Source organism: Phoenix dactylifera, chromosome 1 (genome assembly GCF_051530095.1).
Source record: "Phoenix dactylifera cultivar Ajwa chromosome 1, Ajwa_hap1_PhDact_Kaust_v1.1, whole genome shotgun sequence".
Lineage (NCBI taxonomy): Eukaryota > Viridiplantae > Streptophyta > Magnoliopsida > Arecales > Arecaceae > Phoenix > Phoenix dactylifera.
The window spans coordinates 67,336,336-67,349,715 of NC_143190.1; positions in this window are offsets into that span (position 1 = coordinate 67,336,336).

Here is a 13,380-nt window from a genome sequence, read left to right on the forward strand (position 1 = left end):
TAAGTTCACTAACTCATCATTTAACACAAGTAAGATAGTTAAAATTCAAAAGAAACCAATTCACCCCCCCCCCCCCCCTCTTGGCTTGTCACCTTGGGCAACATACCTTATATAGGTTGGGATGAGGGGTAGATTTCAGGCCAAGACGGAAAACAACTCTGAAAGCAATGGCATTGATGCAACTCCTGCTATCAAATAGGATTTTGCATGTTTTACCATTGATCTTAATAAGCGTGTAAAATAGGGAGGTCCTACGCCAATCTTATTCGGTCTTGGTTTGAACTAGAGTACACCTAACCACATAAAGCCTAGGGTTTTAGTCAGTCTGATCAGTAGGCTCCTTTTGGGGTTCAGCTTGGATAAACTCTAACCCATTCTGCTCGTCTCCAAAGTCTTCAACAAAATCCTCGATGTTTGGTTCATAGACTTCTTCGACGCATTCAGTCTCCTGGGTTCTAACTTCCAGTTCAATCATTAAATAGGTCTTGGCATTATATTGGGACGCTATATGGCCAAATTTTTGGCACCTGAAACATTGGGTTTGGCTTCTCGAAGGAGGGTTGGAACCTAATATGCCTTTTTCTTTATCAGTGGACGGGTTCTGGACTGGCATCGAGGATGTCCTAGTCGGAGCTTGGCTAGAACCGGGCTGGTTAGGAGGATTGGGAAGTGATCTGGTTTGCGTAAGATAATTTTGACTAGGTCGGGCTCTGGGACCATGGGTCGGGGGTCAGTACGCCTCACTACAGGGATCCGTAAGAAACTATCTACATCTTGAGCCAACTGGTATGCTTGGCCGAGGGTGGTAATCTCTCGGAGGATTAATTCTTTTTGGATCTCCACGTGGAGTCCTGCCCGAAACCTAGAGAGAGTAACAGTCTTCTCTTCGATTACACCGCATCTCATATGAAACTCTTCAAATCGTGCAATGTAATCGGCAACAGTTGACGTCCCTTGAGTTAATTTCTGCCACCTATCCATAAAGCGTTGTCGGTAAGAGAATGATAGATATTTCTCATTCAACTTTTCTTTCATATCCTCCCAGGTGGTGATACGAGGAAACCTTTGGGTCTCACGCATATGTTCAACATTATGCCAGTACAGTGAGCTTGCCCAATAAACTTCATTTTAGCAAACCAGACTTTTTTATCGTCAGTCATTTCGTACCACTCAAAATAATTATCCATGGTTGTTCTCCAATCAAAATACATGCTTGGCTCTAGTTGACCAGCAAAGGTAGGGGCATCTACTCTTACGGTACGAAGTAGCCGTTCGTCAAGTTCGCGCTGGTGATCAGGAGGATGTTGGGTCCTATGGGGATGGGGAAGACCTACAGGTGGTGTGGCCAAACCAAACTCGGGATAGGCTGCGATTGGGGTTGACTATTCAGGAGTCCTAGGGTGTTGCACTAGAGCACGGATCTCTCGCTTGAATTCGTCATGATCAGCTCGTAAGGCAGCGATTTGTTCCACAAGATCTTGCAGAACTCTAGAATCCATTGTGGCTAAAGGGGTCTTAGAATGAGTGAGAAGGTACTCCCTACCACTACAGGTTGGCATGCAAAGACTATACCGGTTGATGGTATGACATGCAATGCTATTGCCCAGTAGATACAACCCAAGAGGGGGGGTGAATTGGGTCTTTTAAAACTTTTCAACTACTTCTAAACTTTTTAATTAATTAAGCTAAGTTGTATAGATACACAGTGGAATTTAAACTTAGCAACAGTTTGATTCTAATCCGATGAAGATTAAAGCTATTAAGCAGCGGACTTAATAAACAATTAGTCTAGATTTTCCCAAGCAAGCATTTCAATACAATGAATCTTAATGCAGTTTTATTAAATAAAACTTGATTAAACATTTGAATATACTTGCAACTAAAGGATGCGCGGATAAAAGTTAAGCAAGCAATTCAAATAGATATTTATCTAAATAAGTAAGTGAGAAAATTAAACAATGAAAGAAAGCATCACAAACACAACAAACGTATAGTGGTTCGGTGTATCCCAGCACCTACATCCACTCCCCAAGACCTCTTGGGAATTTCACAATAATCCTTCAGATTACAGCCGGTTGTTTTACAAGCTTACAACCTAATTGTTATTTTCACGAGATTACAACGAACTCGGTCGGTTTTCACAGGCTCACTGACTAAAACCAACCGATTGTTTTTCCGGGGTAACAATCAAACCCGGTTGATTTTTCCCGGTTCACCAACCACAACCTTACACCGTTGGTTTTCCCTTTGGCTCACCAACAAATCTTAACCCCTTGATTCAATCCCTTGATTGAATCAAATTACAAGATATTAGAACAAGAGTTTAAAGCAAATACAAGCTTCTTAAACAAGCAGATATTACAAATATAAACAAATAGAGTAAAGAGAAGAAGCCCTCAAACAAGTTTTGTAGATGAAGGAACTCGGCTTTTTCTTTACTTGACCCTCTTCTGATTTCGTACGAGGTAGAGGATCACTGAGGCAGCACACAGTTGGAGAGGAAGCTTTTGGGATTCACTCGGATGCACTTCTTCTCTCTCTTTTGCTTTGAATGGCCCTTTTGTACTTTTGGGAGATTTCTCTTGAAATCTCTTTTCTATATATTTTCTCCCACTTCCTTACCATCTCTCCTTGCTCTTCCCTTGATTTTATAGCTTTCAATGGCGTGGGAGCAAAGATCTAGCCGTTAGAGACAAGAATATAGCCGTTTGACCCGTCTGCACATTCTGACAATATATCTGTTGGGATCAGAGTCGACTTGCACGATCTGGAGTCGACTCAGCTGTTACTGGAGTCGACTCGTGCTTTACTGGAGACGACTCGACCACTGTTCCAAATTTGAATTAAAGTGCATGCCTTGTCCTAGGGTCGACTCGGACCAAACTGGAGTCGACTCGCCAACAGCTGGAGACAACTTGGGCACTTAGGGGTCGGCTCGTTCTCAGGGCTCCAGAAATCCAACTTTATGTATTTTTCTCACGAGTCAACTCGGCCAAACTAGGAGTCGACTCGGGTGACTTGGGAGACGACTCTGGAACACCTGGAGTTGACTCGTTCACAGGGTCCCCGAAACTGATTCTCTGTCTCAGACTGCTTTCCTCCGGGAGTCGACTCGGACAAACTGGGAGTCGACTCGCCAAGCATCGGAGTCGACTCGCTAACAGGATCTAAAATCCATTGTTCTGTCTTTCTGTCTTTTTCTGCGAGAGTCCGCTCGTGAACAGTAAGAGTCGACTCGAGCACTGTTCCTTGAAACTCCAAAATGCCAGAGTCGACTCTGAACTTTCAGGAGTCGACTTGAGGACTGTTCTTTTGAATTTTTCTTGGAGTTTGCTCCTTCAACTTGAATCCTTTGAACTTGAACCTTGGGCCAATGAAGTGTGGCTTTTCTCCAACTTTTCTTGAGAGCTTTTGAGGCGTTCTTGTATTTTTCCAACTTGCTATGTTTCTTTCAAAACAAATTATCTTTTTTTCTTGCAACACAAATATTAGTAATTATACTTCAAGGTTTTGTGATCATCAAAATCAATCTTTGGGTCAGCAAACGCTACTAATGACTCTATCTGACCAACTGTGATGCAGGACAACCTACTAATGCAATCTACTATGAATTCTGAAATCAGCAATTTTTTACAAAAGTAACTTAAAATTAAATGTTACCAATTTGTACTTCGGATATTTCAGAATTAAGGTATGAAATTAGTCACTATAAAAAATTAGGTTGCAAGCACGTATTACGGTCGTTCTAATTCTAAAGTAATCTGATCGATGGATGTTGAGAAATATCCTGTCGCTAGGGTGTGCTAATTTAATATCTAGATTTAGATGGTGAATATGACGGTTGTGGTAGTATATGTTCTAGGTTTTGAAATTTAACAGGAAAGTAAGTTTGCAAATAGGACTGTCATGCAAGAGAACTAGAACATAATTAGATAAACAAGCCCAAAAGAAAGAAGAACCTGTTACCTGTGGTGGATGCAGTCTACCGAAAGCGTCCGTTGTAGAGTCTTGAGCACGAAGTTGGCGCCGGGCGAAACTAGCTGGAGCCGCGGACCTGGATCTGCAGCATAAGAGACTCTTGGGCTTCTGAAATGGACTGAAGAATGTGCTGGATTGGGCCTGAAACAGGGTCTGCGGCCAATTGGACTTGGGCCGCGCTCAAAGAAGCGTGTGTGCGGGCCTGGGCCGAGAGGGAATTGGACTAACAGCCTGCGGAAGACGAGCTGGAGTCGGCCGGTCGGCTCGGGTGTGACCTGATACTTGGCTGGCACACGGGAAAACGGGTATGGTTTCCCTAATCGCGGGTGAGAGGAGAGAGCGGGATGGGATCGGCTTGGACGAGGGCTTGGCGACGGGCACTGCAGGCGGTCCGCTCGGGGGAGGTAGCGCTCGGAGGAAGTCGTGGCCAAAAGGGGCGCTTGATGGGCTCGACAGCAGCAGGGAAGGCTGGCCGGTGTGGCGACACTGCTTGTCGGGGAGAACGACGATGGCTCGGTCACCGGAGGTCGAGCGGCGACGTCTCGGGGTGCTCAGAAGAGGCGGCGAAGCCGGAGGGCGCTCGGAGGAGGTGACGACGTTCCCGATGGGTGGACGGCGCAGCGGAAGAAGAAGCGGCGGCTGATCGGTACGATGAACAGAGGTAAAGGTTTTTCTTTTTTTTATCGCGTGCAAGGCACGTGCTACCCTTTTTTTTTGTGAACCCTCAAGGTTCGGGTTATTGGGTTCGGATTTTCGGTTGCAACCCGCTCCGATACCCGTGAGATCTAACACGTACAGATCACGTGCCTTTTTTTTGAATTTTTGGACCCGGGTTACCGGGTTGTGGGTAACGGGTTTAGGACTTACCCGTTACTTGATTTCGTCTTCAACCTCTCGACCGATTCGGGGGAGCGAGCCGGTCTCCTCGACGGCAGCTGCGGAACCGCCGAACGGAACGGTGACGGAGCAAGTGGCCGCGGTGCTGTGGTTGGCGGCGACAGGCGGCGGCCGAACACAGCGGCGGGTGGACCCTGCTTGTGTTCGGTGGCCAACGGTTGCTACGGCAGTTCCGAGGGACAGGGCCGAAAGAAGGGCGGCGATGCTCCTCTTCTTTTTGGCAACGAGAGTCGCACGTGGCCCATCAACATGCTCCGACGTCCGTGGTCGGGGTACAGCGTAGATCTCGTGCACCCACCGGAATCCTGGGATTCGGCGCTGCTCCGCCATACACCAGTGTGGTGCTTCTGTGGGAAGAGAAACAGCAGCCGGCGGTGAGACAGAGGAGGTGGAGCACGGCGAAGGTACTACGGGTGGTGGTGGCGTCGGCCGCGGTGATGAGTGGAAGGGGGGAGCAGCTGTAGGGGTTTCTTCTTTTTTGCTTTTGATCTTGGTGTTCCTTCCGGTGAGGTCGGAAAAGAGAGGCATGGGAAAGGGGTCTCTTTCCGACCCACAGCAGCCCAGAAAAGAGACGGTTTTGGCACAGAGACAAAACCAGATGCTCTGATACCAAGTTGATGCCGGACTGGGAGGGAGAAGTGGCTGCAACGGTGACGATTCACTCTTGGGATGACTGTTGTGGCTCTAAAATAGGGAACAGAGGAAGAGGGAGGAAGAACAAGAGGAGAAGAAAAGAGGAAGAGCAGCAGAGAGGAGAACAGGGAGAAGAGGAGAGGGTGAAGAGCGAGAAGGAGGTAGAGAGAAGAGGGAGACGTGGGGAAAAAATTCTTAATTCTTCATTAACCCTAATCATCATAAAAGTCCCCTATAAATAGGACCCAAATAAGAACAATTAAAATAAAAGCCCCTTACACAAAAATAATTTTCAATAAACCCAAAATACACAAATAAACTCTAAAACGTAAACAAGCCCAGAAATAAAATAAAATAAAATAAATATGCAAATAAGATGGTGGACTAGGCGGGGACATAATCAGCTCCGATGTTTCCATCATTAAACTTTTAATACAACCCAGTTAGATTCACACTGGATTTTTTTCCATGAGCTCAAACTGCCTATCAAACATGACAAACTCTGATAATATCAGACAAACTGCCTTGGAAGTTGGACAACTCTTAAACTCAAGGTGCCAATGTATTTTAGGCACAGCTGTCTTCTTTTTTTTTTTGTTGCTAAAATAGTTATTTTATACAACACGAGTATGAATACATCCAACAGAATCTACAAATAAAAGATTTCAGAATGCATCGGACAAGTCATCCTCACCAACCCATAGAATGCCTCTTGAGTGGCTCGCAATATACGCCGCCACTCAGTCTGCCGCCTCGTTAGCCTCACGATATACATGCATAGCCCGAAAAGTAATCCTCTCCCTCACCATCAACCATATATCACGAAGCAAAGGATGAAATCCTCCATCGCTGAGAGGGCCCTTCCGGACCCAGCCAATCACCGTGGCCGAATCGCCCTCCAGGAGGATGGAACTCGCTTGAAATACATGTCGCACATACCAAATCCCATCCAAGCCGCCCGCAGCTCTGCTCATAGGACCGAGGTGTCGAAGATCTAACAACCCCCTGCTGCACAGCTGTTTGTTTACCATTCACTGGCAGACCGAGATTCATGCACAAATCTTGGCATGCTGCCATCATAAAGTGCAGATCTCCATGTGCCTTTGAATGATAGATGCAAGATCGCATCCCCAAGACTTATCTTTTGAAGATGCAATGTATTGTGGAAATTTGCATACACCAGAGGTGACCGTAAACAAATGCAGTGAGGTGCATCTAGATGCTGGTGTGTTTCATAAGCAAGGAGCTGATAAGTTTGATCAAGTAAGCAATTGATTCTTTCCAGCTTTGATGATTCTTTTTTGTTGTCCACATAGTATTATTCTAATTTCTTTGTTTAAAATCGTTGTGCACTGAATGAATGAATCACTTTTTTTTTTAATAAAAAGAGATCCTAGATTTAAAAATGTATTAATGGTTGTTGCCGTTATTTAAACCTGGTTCTAGTTGCAATAACAATATAACATGAGACCACTTTGACAGATCCTTTTCAGTCGCACCAAAGAGCATTGGTTACATATGTCTCTTATTTGATCCATCCAGGCGCACCAAAGAGCAAATGAAGCTAATTTCCAGGAGGCTAAGTTTGAGAGCAGTGCGGGCCACAGCTGTAGAGGAAGATATCGTCGCACCAGACGAAGGGGAGGTTCGAACCGAGGCGGCAGCACGACGCAGCTCCTGCAGTTGTCAGGGCATGACTCCCTCCAATAGTCCAACCACCTGCATTCCGATTGGATGCAAAAGCGGTCATCGCAGCACGCCGGCGGCTTCTTCCCAACCCTCTCTCCAAAACCACGACGATAACCTGATCATGTCTTAGCGAAGGATGCAGGCTAATACGGTAATACCTCAAAGAGCTAGCTATTTCTCTCTGCTAAGATATTTTTTTATGTTATATATTTGGTCAATCATCAAAAATTTTATAAAATATTTGTTACGCCCAAAAATACTTTATCTCATTCTATCTAAAAAATTAAAATGTACTTCAGGAAAAAAACTTATCCCAATTTCCAGCCCATTAGAATAAACTTTTTCACGTCCTATATGAATTTATGAAAATTTTATTTTCATAAGAAAACTATTTTTTTTTTGTGTCTCTTTGTTGCTGAAAATTCTAAAAAATTATAAGATATTTCTCGAAATTTTTTATGAATATAATTTCCTCCCTTCTCTTCCTACGAACCCAACAAACAAATTTTAGTCCTTAGTCATAGAAAGGAAATGGTTATTGACGAGTATTAGCTTCCCAGGTACTTCGAAGAGGTCTAGATTGGACTCTTTTTGGGCTAAGGAGAGGCCTGCCTCTAAGACCAGGAGAGCCAGGAGCATCATAAGGTTGATGCACTTCATCACCTCTATGCCGTCCTGCTGTATCAAGTGTGGGGTAAGGTGTTCCATGGTTGAACTCCTTAAATAGGTGCGATGTCCATGGAAACGAAGTCATATCGACACGTGCGCTTCGTCTCTACTACGTTATGATTAACTCGTCGTCAGTCTTGTTACTACTGACTCATAATGAGTGTGCAAAGTTTCCTTTTAACTCGAAGGTGATCAAAAGCTCGCATCTCGTTTCTCCCCATTAAATTCGTATTTAATCCTATCGCTAACGTATCATATTTATGGATTAATCAAAGGCTGTCTTGTAATAAAGTATGTACTTACACTATCTTCTTGCACGCTCATGAATCGTGATATTTAGAAATTGATAACCATTGATTTCATCTCTCTCTCTCTCTCTCTCTCTCTCCCCCTATGTCAATCTAGTCTTTTACTTTCTCTCAGTCATTTCTCCTACAAATTAGATACAATCTCCTCTTTCAGCTGTCTCCCTCCTCCATGAAATTTTAACTAAAATTTGTAATGGCCGACGCCTTATTTTCCCTATGGTACATATCTTCATTGAATTTATCATGCTTTGAGCACTGGTTTATAATTTAAACTTAAAGGTATTATTTTCAAGTCTATACATGTTTGATAAATTCGAACCAAAGTTGTTAACAACACGGATATATAATAGATTTTGCCTAGATTATCTACAGCATGTATGATATTGTGCTTAGTGCCTTTACACTGTTCTGGCGTCGGTGATGTCTCGGTACACATATTCTCTTGGAGTGTGTCCTTTGTTAAGTTTGGATTGGACATCAACCAGTACCAATTTGTTCCTTTGAGTCTTTGGTTTGTAGCGAAGATATTTTTTAACAATATAATGGGCATATTTGAAAGGAAGAAACAAGGGTTCCCATGTTTAATGTTGTCCATAAAAATGTTAACGTACTCTAATTTTAGTTTGTTAACTTAAATCTTTCTAATATGTATGTTGTTGCACGTTCCGTTTAATTTAATAGATTTATTATTTAATTTGGTTTGTGTGAACTTTCCTGTAGGCTAATAACTGGCTAAAAGTTTTAAAAATTTAAAAATTTCAGATAACAGATTTTTTTATTAGAAGATAATATTTAACGGATTTTTTTAACTATTATTCTTAAAGAATAGTATTGTACGCTGGTGGAATTAAAACGTGGGGGCATCTGCGTTGCGTGGTCCACGCGTCGCGCCACGGCGGGGCCTGTGAAACTGGTGCCTGTGAGCTAACTCGCAGCGGCAGGTGTGCATGGGTCAGGCTGGAGTCTTTAATTAGAATTTTAAATATATAAAAATTCTAGTTAAAGACAAAAACTTGAAAAATTATATTTCTGGAGCATTCCAGAACTCAAGTGAGGGTAGAATGGTAAGTAATCTCAAAAAAATCTAAATGGGAAAAGAGAACAAGGAGCACCCATTCGTTTTTTTCATTTTGGATTGGGACGTATAGACGTGGTAATTTATGATCCGATATCTCAATTCGACATAAATGAGTTTGAGCTGTAAAAGGGTCAGCCTATCTAGATCTACTTATAAAAAAATTAAGTTCAAATTTAGATCTTTAACCCATTTAATAATTAAGTCGAATCGTAATTCAACTCATTTAATATATTATAAATCTGTTTAATCTATTTCTGACTTGTTTAACGTGACCAGCTTAATCTGTTTAATCTATTTAAATCTATTTAATTCGCTGAAAATTCATTTAATTTATCTAACCTTACTTGATCTGTTTAATAAATAGGTTATATGGGTCGAGATGGGTTATCTGTTTAATAAATAGATCTGATTCAAATATGAAATTTTGACTTGTTTAACAAATAGACCGGTTCGAGTTGATGAATTTTTGATCTGACGCACATTCAACGGGCACGTAAAGTCGGTCTCAAAATCTTTTTTATTATATATTAGTAAATTAGTAGGCAGTAGACACATATTAATAAAAGAATATAAATAACAAACTCTGTTTTGATATCAAGATGAATAGATATTATGGTCTCAGGAAACATTATGCATTCTCAAAGCCCGAAATAACGGTTAGAAAAAAATGTTTAAGGTGGGAAATGAGAAACAATAATAGAATAAATAAGAAATCTATCGGCAGGGCAGTAGCATTTCAAAAGAGCATGAAAATTATATTTTCATGCACATAGAGGTCTTAGGAGGGACTAGATAAGTCTCATGCACATAGAGGTATTAGGAGGGACTAGATAAGTTTCATGCACATAGAGGTATTAAGAGGGACTATCCCTATCTTTTTATCTCGATTCTCACCCTCACCTCTTCAGAGTGACTCTAACCATTCCCCAAAGTGGCAAGATGTAGGAAGTACCATATGAACCAAAGTTCGATCGTAAAACAAGTACTTGTTGGAACAAGCATCAGATTATAGAGAGTAGTGACGGCTGAATTGAAACGTCAGTTTACAAAGATCAATGATTGAAGTGGCATAAAGAACATCTACGCTAGGATGGAAAGCATCACACTAGCCATCCATCATGAGCATTGTTACGGGGGAATTTAGCCACCATGCCCCACGTGACCGGCACGCGCGCCCAGGAAGACTACGGCAGTCCCTTGATCCAGCAATCCGACCCCGAGTCGGATATCTTCGGCTCCGCAGCCCGACCCCGAGTCGGCTGCCCCTTGATCCAGCAATCCGACCCCGAGTCGGATATCTTCGGCTCCGCAGCCCGACCCCGAGTCGGCTGCCCCTTGATCCAGCAATCCGACCCCGAGTCGGATATCTTCGGCTCCGCAGCCCGACCCCGAGTCGGCTGCCCCTTGATCCAGCAATCCGACCCCGAGTCGGATATCTTCGGCTCCGCAGCCCGACCCCGAGTCGGCTGCCCCCTGATCCAGTCATCCGACCCCGAGTCAGCAATCTCTCGACAACAACAGACTGTTCCTCTGAGGCACGCCGCGGCCCCCTGCTCCACTACTCCCTGCAACGGCCGTATCCGGCGCTGCCCCACGATCCCCTGTAACAGCCGTACAAAGCGGAGCTCCACCATGCCCTGCCAGGGCCGTACCCAGCGCTGCCCCACGACGCCCTGTAACGGCCATGTCAGTGGCAGCCCCATCGTGCCACACGATGACGAATCCCCGGAAAAGCCCCCCAGCCTGATATATATGAGGCTGGGGGGGGAAGGGGGAGGGTAAGCAAAGGTTTTCCAGAGTATTCTCTTATCCGTTACTACTATCTCTCCTTCTCCTTCAATCTCCTCTGACTTGATCGTCGGAGGGCCCCCACTACCCCAGTGGTGGTGCGAGGCTTGCCTGCAGGTTTCCCGGTGGAAGGTGGAGCGCAATCAACCCAACTCCAAGGGAACCCCGTTCACACCGCTGTGCCAATCGTTCTCGGTTTGGACCACCAGCAACAGTTGGCGCTAGAGGAAGGGCCGGATCTCAGAGCGATCGTAATGGCACGACGAGGTGGTCGTGGAGCTTCCAATGCTTCCGGTCGCGGGGCCTCTCGCGCCACTGGCCGGGAGGCCGCTGCATCCCCAACACGCTCTCAGCAACACTCCACCGCCCCACCGCCCATTCAGATGGTCGAAGCCGCCCAGTTCGACCAGCTAACCCAGCAGGTTCGCACCCTCGCGGAGGCGGTGCAGAATCTGCAGGGTGCGATGTCCCGGGCGTCGCAGCAGGCTCAGGAGCCGCCGCTGCCTGAGCGTTCGCCTGTCCTCCTCAACCCGCGTTCCTTCCTCTCCCATGGGGAGGAGCGCCGACGCGAGGAGGATTCTCGAGCACGCTCCATTCTGCCGGGACCTTCCCACCGGAGCTGCGCGGGGTACGAGAGGCGGGCCCGGGCGCGTTCCCAGACCCCCCAGTCCTCGAGGAACCCGCGCTCCAGTCGATCCCCCTCTCGCCGCTCCTTGTCTCCCACCCACCGGTCGCGTTCCCTGGACCGGCGGGTGGACGATCTCCACCGACAACTCCAGGTCCTGAAGGGCCATTCCAAAGATCCCTTCGCCGACTTAGAGATCTCCTCCCAGCCGGCGCTCGCCTCGAGGATCCTGCGGACCCCGAATCCGCCGGGGTTCAAAATGCCGGCGATCGAGCCCTATGACGGGGCGGCGGACCCGCGGGATCACGTCGAGAGTTTCAGGACCCTTATGCTCCTCCACGGAGCATCAGATCCCCTTCTCTGCAAGGCTTTCCCGGCAACCCTCCGTGGCCCGGCGAGGGCATGGTTCGCCGGGCTGGAGGCTGACTCAATCCGGTCCTTCGACCAGTTCACTCGCCTCTTCATCACTCATTTCGCCGTCAGTAGCCGGCGGCGACTGGTCTCCGACTCCCTCTTTGATGTCCGGCAAAACGAGGGAGAAAGCCTGCGGGATTATCTTACCCGCTTCAACAGGGCTACGCTGGAGGTCCGGAACCTGAGTCAGGAGGTAGCTCTTTAGCCCTGAAGCGTGGCTTCCGGAAGGGTAGACTCACCTTCTCCCTGGACAAACGCCTGCCGCGGAGCTTCCCAGAGCTGTTGTCCCGGGCGAACCAGTATGCGGACGCCGAGGAGGCGGCCGCCCACCGGAGCAAGGAGGCCGCCGAGATCCCACAAAAGCTTGGGAAGAAAAGGCGGAAAGAGGCACGCCAGAGGAGGAGCCCGACGCCCCAGCGTCGGCGCAGAAGCCCGTCGCCGGCGAAGAACCACGGCGCCCCACGCCCTCGTTCTCCGCCCCGACGTTTCAACCGGTACACCCCTCTCCTGACTCCCCGGGCCCAGATCCTTATGGAGATCAAGGGGCGGGAGGACCTCCCGGCCCCGAGACAGATACGAAGGATCCCTGGAAAGAGGTCCTCCCGGGCGTACTGTGAGTACCACCGAGACCACGGCCACGACACAGAGGACTGCTTCCAGCTTCGGGACGAGATCGAGGCTCTTATCCGTCGGGGGCGTCTCGGTCGGTATGTGAGCGACCGACGTCCCCCCGCAGACCCGCGTCCGGCCGACCCGGCTCCTCCGGAGCCTCGGGAGCAGAATCGACCCGTTGCGGGCGTGATCCACACTATCACTGGGGGCTGCTTTCGGCCCGTGAGGAACGCAGGGGGCTCGACGGAAGCGTCAGGGACGGCCGTCGTAAAGAGGCAGAGGGTCGGCAATGTAATCACCTTTTCTGATGAGGATGTAAAGGGGGTTCAGACTCCCCACGATGACGCCATGGTGATCTCCCTCACTATGGCAAACTATGATGTAAGGCGTGTTCTTGTGGATAGTGGAAGCTCAGCTGATATTTTGTTTTACGAGGCCTTCCAAAAGATGAGCTTGTCCAGACAGTTGTTGCACAAAATGTCCACCCCCCTCGTAGGATTCACCGGTGACACTGTCCCGGCGGAAGGTGTCGTTGAGCTGCCTGTGACTGCGGGCGTCGCACCCGCAGAAGCCACGGTGCGACTCGGGTTCTTGGTCGTCCGTATCCCCTCGGCCTACAACGCTATCCTCGGGCGACCCGGGCTGAACGCCCTTCGCGCGGTGGTCTCCACGTACCACTTGCTCATGCG